The following is a 6,339-nucleotide window of genomic DNA, read 5'->3' as shown; positions in this document are numbered from 1 at the left end:
ATTCCCCCCTCCCCCTTGTGTTTTGTTTGTTGCGTACGTGTTGTGCCGATTATTGTCTGATCTGTGCATTAGTGAAATCATATGGAATCAACGCAAAATGTTCTCCCCACCTCCGGACTGAGTGCACCCCCCCCCCCCCCCCCGCCCCTCCCCTTGGCTGGCCGGCCGGCTGTGGGCTTCCCCTCCCCTGCCCGCGTACCTCGGCCGTGTGTGTCATGGCCGTCCCGTCTGGCGGTGGGTTTGCTTGGGCCGCTGCTGTAATCAGCGGCCCACGTCTGGCTGCGCTTCGGGACGGCGCAGGTTTACGACCTGTCCGCGGCCGGCTCGCCTGGCCGCGGTGGGGTCGCCGACGGCATACCGTCCCTGCGCTGCTGTGATCCTTGTCGGCGCGGCGCATTCGCCGTGTGCCTTGGCCGTGTCAGCGCATGGTGTGTTGTTAATGTGGCTGCATCAATGCAGTTGGACGGGGCTGGATGCGACCCCCGCCAACGGCCTGCCACCCACCCCTGCCCACCATGGGGAGGGAGGTGAGCCCGCGCCCCACTCCATTGGCGGCACGCTGTGTCGTGCCGCGGGGTAATATGATTATATTGTTATCTCTTCAAAATCGTCGTGTCGCGTGTAAATGCGCTCCAGGGTCTGGAGCGAATGCGTTTTGATTTCTCCAATATTCCTTGCTATCAAACATGTTCTATGATAATACAAAGTATTTGTTCTTATCAGCTTAATATCTGATACGTTACATGGGGACCAGAATATTAAACTGATTTTTGAACATTGGCGGGGTTACTGGAGCTTGCTCCTGCCCTGCCGCGGGTTGGCCTGGCATTGCACTACAGCCAGGATCGGCCCATTTTATGCTGTCAGCGGTGTCAATAAATCAATATGCTCTAATGCATGGATAATCAGTATGTGTGTCAATATGGCTTTGCGCATATGCTGCATGCGCGCCGCTGCTGGCACACAGCCAAGACGCGTCGCCTCAGATGTCTGGGCCGACGCAAAACCCAGCACGAACAGAGCATGGCGAGAGGCAACAACAAAATCAACGACTACATAGCAAACAATGAAGAAACACACCAAGACAGAACCCAAACAAAACACAAACCAACACAAAAAGCAACAACAGCACTGTGGCGGCCGGCGAAAACACATGCTTGACATCAGGTCAAAGCCGGCCGATGCCATGTCACCAACAGCGCGTGCCGTCAGGCTGGCAACATGCAACGCCAACGCATCCTATGATTGTACAAGCGAACGCCATACAGACTAAACGCCTGACAATGGCCATGGCCGCCGGCGGTGCATATCAGTGTTGCACGCCCTGCGGCCAGATGTCTCTGCCGGCAGTGCGGCATTCACACATCGCCTGCGGGCCGTCCAATGGTCGGCTGTCTGCCCTGCTCCAGCGCACGGGCACCGCAGCCGGATGCCGTGCGCCCTTGCCGGCTTGGCGGCATTGCTCAGCTGCATGGGAGTCTTCGCTTCTGAAGCGCGGCCGCACTCTACCACGTGACGTGGCGCGACGCCGCACTCAACTTGCAACAACTCGGCAACACAGCTCCCCGACTGCCGGAAACACGCCACCACCGCAGGCGCAGGACGACCAAACTTTGCTCTCGACGCCCGGTGCGACAGCCATCTAGCGGCCATGCTGGCACTAGCGGCGGATGGGCGGTTTTCGACCGTAGCGACGCGCGTCCCGGCGTCAGTGGTACGCTCGCAGACGCGGTGCGAGCACGTGTTCTGCCTATCGCCAACACTGGGCACCTATTGATATTGACGGTGTGCTGTGACGTGACCGATGTCTGGTCACGTGATCCGCCATCGCCAGTCGGGTGACGTGACCAACAGCGCACTGGCGCCGTCGGTGCCGGCCACCGCTCCAAGGGTGCAAACTGTCGGCGACCTCCGGTCACGCGCGAGTGTGCCGACGCAACCGCTACGCGTCTCGACCAGCGGAGAAGGCGCGGGCGACTTAAGTGGCAACAAGATGCTCTGCAAAGTGGCATGTGAGCTGGTGCCCATGCGCGGCGGGGTGAGCACTGCTCGCCGTCGGTCGCTAATCCCTCGTCGACCCGGCGCACGGAGCCAGGCGCGTGCACGCCGGCCTTGCAGAGCGGCAGCAGCCGGCACGACACAAATGCACCTGTTGCAATTGTATCCGCATCGCCTCTCGGCATTTTGGCTAAGATCAAAGTGTAGTCAAAGTGTATGATCAAAGTGCAAGATCCCCCCTCCCCCTTGTGTTTTGTTTGTTGCGTGCGTGGTGTGCTGATTATTATTTGATCTGTGTATTAGTGAAATCATATGAAATCGACACGGAATGCCCCCCCCCCCAACCCCCGGACTGTATAGCACTCTAGAGTGTAGCCCCCCCGCCCCCCCCCCCCCTTGGCAGGCCGGCCGGCTGTGGGTTTCCCCTCCCTCTGCCCGCGTCCGGCGGCCGCCTCTTCTGGCCGCGGTTCGGCCTTGGCCGCGGCCGTACCGCCAGCGGCGGTCCTCGGCGGCGTCCCCAGGCGGCGCAGTCTCGTTTGCTCGCCGCGGCCATTCCGTCTGGTCGTGGTGAGGCATACACTGTCGCCGCCGCCATGCCTCCTCAGTTGTCCTTGGCATGGTGCCACGTGTCGGAATGATACAGCTGCCGGATGTCCAAGAGGCCACATGCGACCCATGCTGATGACCTGCTCCCCACCCCTTCCCACCATGGGGTGGGCGCCAACCCCACATGCGGTACGCTGTGTCGTGCCGCGAGGTAACGTAATTACATTGTTATACCTTGAAAAACCTTCGTGTCGCGTGTAAATGCGCTCCAGGTTCTGGAGCGCATGCGTTTTTCTTTCTCCAATATTCCTGTTATCAAACATGTTCTATGACAATAAAAAATACGGTCTTATCAGCTTAATTTTGATCTTAGTCAAAGGTTATTTCAGGTTTAAATTCCTCATTTCTCCATCCGCGCGGCTTACAATCTAGCTGGTGACGCCTGGCGGCCAGCAGCTCAACTACTCATGGTCAGCGACGGACGGCGACTACAAGCAAGTTCCTCGGACGAGCCGCCGGTGAGCACGGGACGTGAGGCAAGTGCACGCGCCGACTTCCGGCCTTCCGCCCTTTCCCTGTTTAGGTCGGGAGCCCCTTGTTCCTGCCCTAAATAGGAGTTGGCGGGTGCCGTGGTTTTGGTGCGAAGACTTCCCGCGCTTTCCGTGCTTCGCCGGCGGCCCGCTAGACGGCGCCTCGTCCCGTCCGAGAGATGGCGTTGCCCGTCAGAAGTCAGCCCAGCCGCCCGGCGTCTCCCGTCCCGGGGCGGCAGCCGGAGCTGGACGGTCGGGCCCTTTCCCTGCCGTACCCGCTTCCGGCCGTCATCGCCTGCCCCGTGGAGGGATGCCGGGCGTCGTATGCCGCCTCCTCCACGGCGACGCAGCGCGCCAGCCTCCGCCGACACCTGCGTGCGGGCCACGGCATCTCTGTCACCAGCACGCCGTGGGTCTGCGCCGGGTGCCGGCAACAACTCACCGCGCGGCCTTCCCGGCATCGCTGAACGGGACCGGTCCGGGCTCGGCGGGCGGCCGGCGGCGAACTGCCGCACGGCTGTCCGTGGTGCCGGGCCACCTTCACGACGCGGCGCGGGCTGCTAAGCCACCGAGCCCACTGCCCGCGTCGGCCCGACACCGAGCCGGCCCGGACCGTCGACCTCGGGCTGTCGCCAGCCGGGATCCCACCGGAGGTGTTGCTGCAGCGGCCACCTGCTGCCGCCGGCTCGCCCCCGGACTCACCGCGGTACTGGCTCGGCGAGCGACTCGAGCGAGTCGCCGGCCTCCTCACCGGCCGGCGGCCGCCGTCAGCGACGCCGGAGCCGCCACCAGCGGGGACATCACATCGTCCATCACCGCTGGCCCAACTGGGCAGCGACCTTCAACGAGCCGGCCTCCACCTGGCAGGCCGCCCGCCGCGGAGGGCCTCGCCGACGACGCCAGACGCCACATCACCTGCTTCGTCGCCGGCGAGTGCCCCAGTGCTCCCTGCGCGCGCCTGTGCGGCCGGCCCGAGCCGGCCGTCCCTTCCCACGCCGCCGCACATGTCGCCGCCGTGCTACGGTCCGTCCCCCGAGGCGGCGTCCTCCGTGTGGGGAGACTGCTCACCGGTCGAGCGGCAGCGCACGCCGAGTCCGCCGGCGTCCCCGGCGCCGAGTCCGGTGTCGCTGTCGCCCCCGCTGGCGTCTCCCTGCGGCCCGCCACCTTGGGTGACGCACCGCCGGCGGCGCCGTCCCCCTCGACAGCGCTTTCACAGTGGCCGCCCGTGCCGTCGCCCGCGCCGCTGCCGCCCATGCGCGCATGTGCGTGCGCGGGGTCGCCCGTCCGAGTCCCCGCGCCGGGTCGGTATCGAAACCCCCAATGTTTGTAACCACTAATGTATCGCAACGCCTAATGTATCAAAACCGCTAGTGCTTCATAACGCCTAATGTACGTAGCACCTAATGCGCCATAACCCCTAAGGTATCGTAACTCCTAATGTACCACAACACCTAATGTATCGCAACTCCTAATGCATTGTAACTCCCAATGTGTCATAACGCCTAACGTATTGTAATCCCTAATGCTCGTAGCTTCTAATGTAACACAAGTCCTAATATATCATATTCCCTAATGTATCATAACACCTAGTGTCCCATAACACCTAATGTGTCGTAAGACCCAGCGCATCGTAATTCCTAACGCTCGTAACCTCTAATGTAACACAACTCCTAATACATCATAACACCTAATGTATCGCAAGACCTAGTGTATCATAACCCCTAATGTTCGTAACTCCTAAATCAGCTGACTGCAGTGGGTTTGTCGCACACAGTTCTCACCCGCACAGCTGGGCGATGTGCAGTCTACTAAAGTCTACCGAACCACCTGCTAGTATTCCGGAGCCACTGCAGTCACGATGGAACACTTCCCGTATTGTATTTCGTTGAGGCTGTAGTTAACCATGAGCTCTACAGATGGCGCTAGTGGCCGGTAGGGTATTGCGGGTATGTACGAGCTGAAGCCTGAGACATGGTCCCCTCTGCCGCTGCGGTAGGCGACTGGGTTGTTAGGGTCTTGAGTCGCTTGCCAGTGTTTAGTCATTTGTTGGTCTCTAAGATGATGGGCCGCGGGTGTTCTGTGTTCTGGGTGGTTATCCCAGGGATGAGTGTAGTCTCTTCATGAGACTTGAATATAGATCCGCATTCGAATGGACAAACTCAACAGAGTTTGTCCATTTGAATTGTGAGTAGTGGAAAGGGTGAAATTTCTGCTAATCATTTGTGTACCCGAAACCCGGCAAGATGGCGGACTAAACGACGGGTATAAGTGCACGGTCGTCGGCGAAGGGCTGGCTGTTGAGTGCAGTCTACAAGCTTCACCAGATTGGTGAAAGATTCACCAGCTTGACTGTTCGTTGTCAGTGGTCCTGGCCCAGATGGAGGCCCTCTGACTGGCGTTTGAGGTCACAGTCTTACTAGGGTGTTCTGAACATGCAAATGCAACCCACACCAATGCAAATCGCGGGTCCAGGCCTTTTTCCTGCTTGGAAAATGGATTCCAGACAGCCCATGACAGCCGCTGGGTGGACCCTCAGGCCCATATCGACATGCAGGTGTCCTCGATTGGTGCAAAGGGGCCTCTGACTGCCACATGAAGGCTGACCCCCGCAGGCCTGGCTCCTGAATAAGACATCGGCAAGTCTGTAAGCCCTTATGCCCTCTAATCGGGTCCTTGATGGTCGGTCCCAGTGAGCCCTCCAGACTTTCTTCGGGCTTCCTCGAACACTGTCCCGGCCGATTCGGTCCCTCGCCAAAACAGGGTTCTCTTTTAGACACTGAGGACCCATGATCAATGAGAGGGCCCCACCAATGTAAATCGCTCGCCCCGGCTTCGTCCCCTTTTGAGAAATGGGGCCTTGGCCATGCCGACAAGGATTTAATCGTACGACCTTGGGGATGTCTTAAAGGCCTATATGCCTTCACTCAGGCGGCCTCCGATCGGCACAAAGGGCACTCTGGCTGGCATTGAAGTGCTTGGCCTAGCGGGCTGGGCCCTTGAGTATGACCTCTGGTCGGCCTCTCAGATCCGCCAATAGGCCTTTACTCGTCAGTCCCGAGAGACCCCTGGGGCCCCTCGGAACCTAACGGGGAGCACCGTGTGACGTGGTGACCGACTCCCCGCCTGTGCCACTGGTTGCTAGTGACAACATCTACTCTGGCTGCTCCCCGCGTCAATAATGGCTGGCGGCTGAATCACCATTTGTCATTCTCGCAGGTGGTGAAAATGGTGCATCCAGAACTAGACGCTCACCAGCGAGCGTATG

The 6,339-nt window shown here is 60.0% G+C and overlaps 1 non-coding gene across 1 annotated transcript; it reads left to right on the top strand.

Annotated features, from left to right (window-relative positions):
- The first annotated feature begins 673 nt into the window (after positions 1-673).
- LOC119099535 (U2 spliceosomal RNA) lies at positions 674-859 on the top strand. The gene has a single exon (XR_005094398.1). It is a non-coding gene; the product is annotated as a U2 spliceosomal RNA (small nuclear RNA).
- The last annotated feature ends 5,480 nt before the right edge of the window (positions 860-6,339 follow it).

Source organism: Pollicipes pollicipes, unplaced genomic scaffold, assembly GCF_011947565.3.
Source record: "Pollicipes pollicipes isolate AB1234 unplaced genomic scaffold, Ppol_2.1 Scaffold_4740;HRSCAF=5597_pilon_pilon_pilon, whole genome shotgun sequence".
Classification (NCBI taxonomy): domain Eukaryota; kingdom Metazoa; phylum Arthropoda; class Thecostraca; order Pollicipedomorpha; family Pollicipedidae; genus Pollicipes; species Pollicipes pollicipes.
The sequence above is the reverse complement of the archived record's forward strand: the minus strand, read 5'-3'. Positions and strand labels throughout refer to the sequence as shown.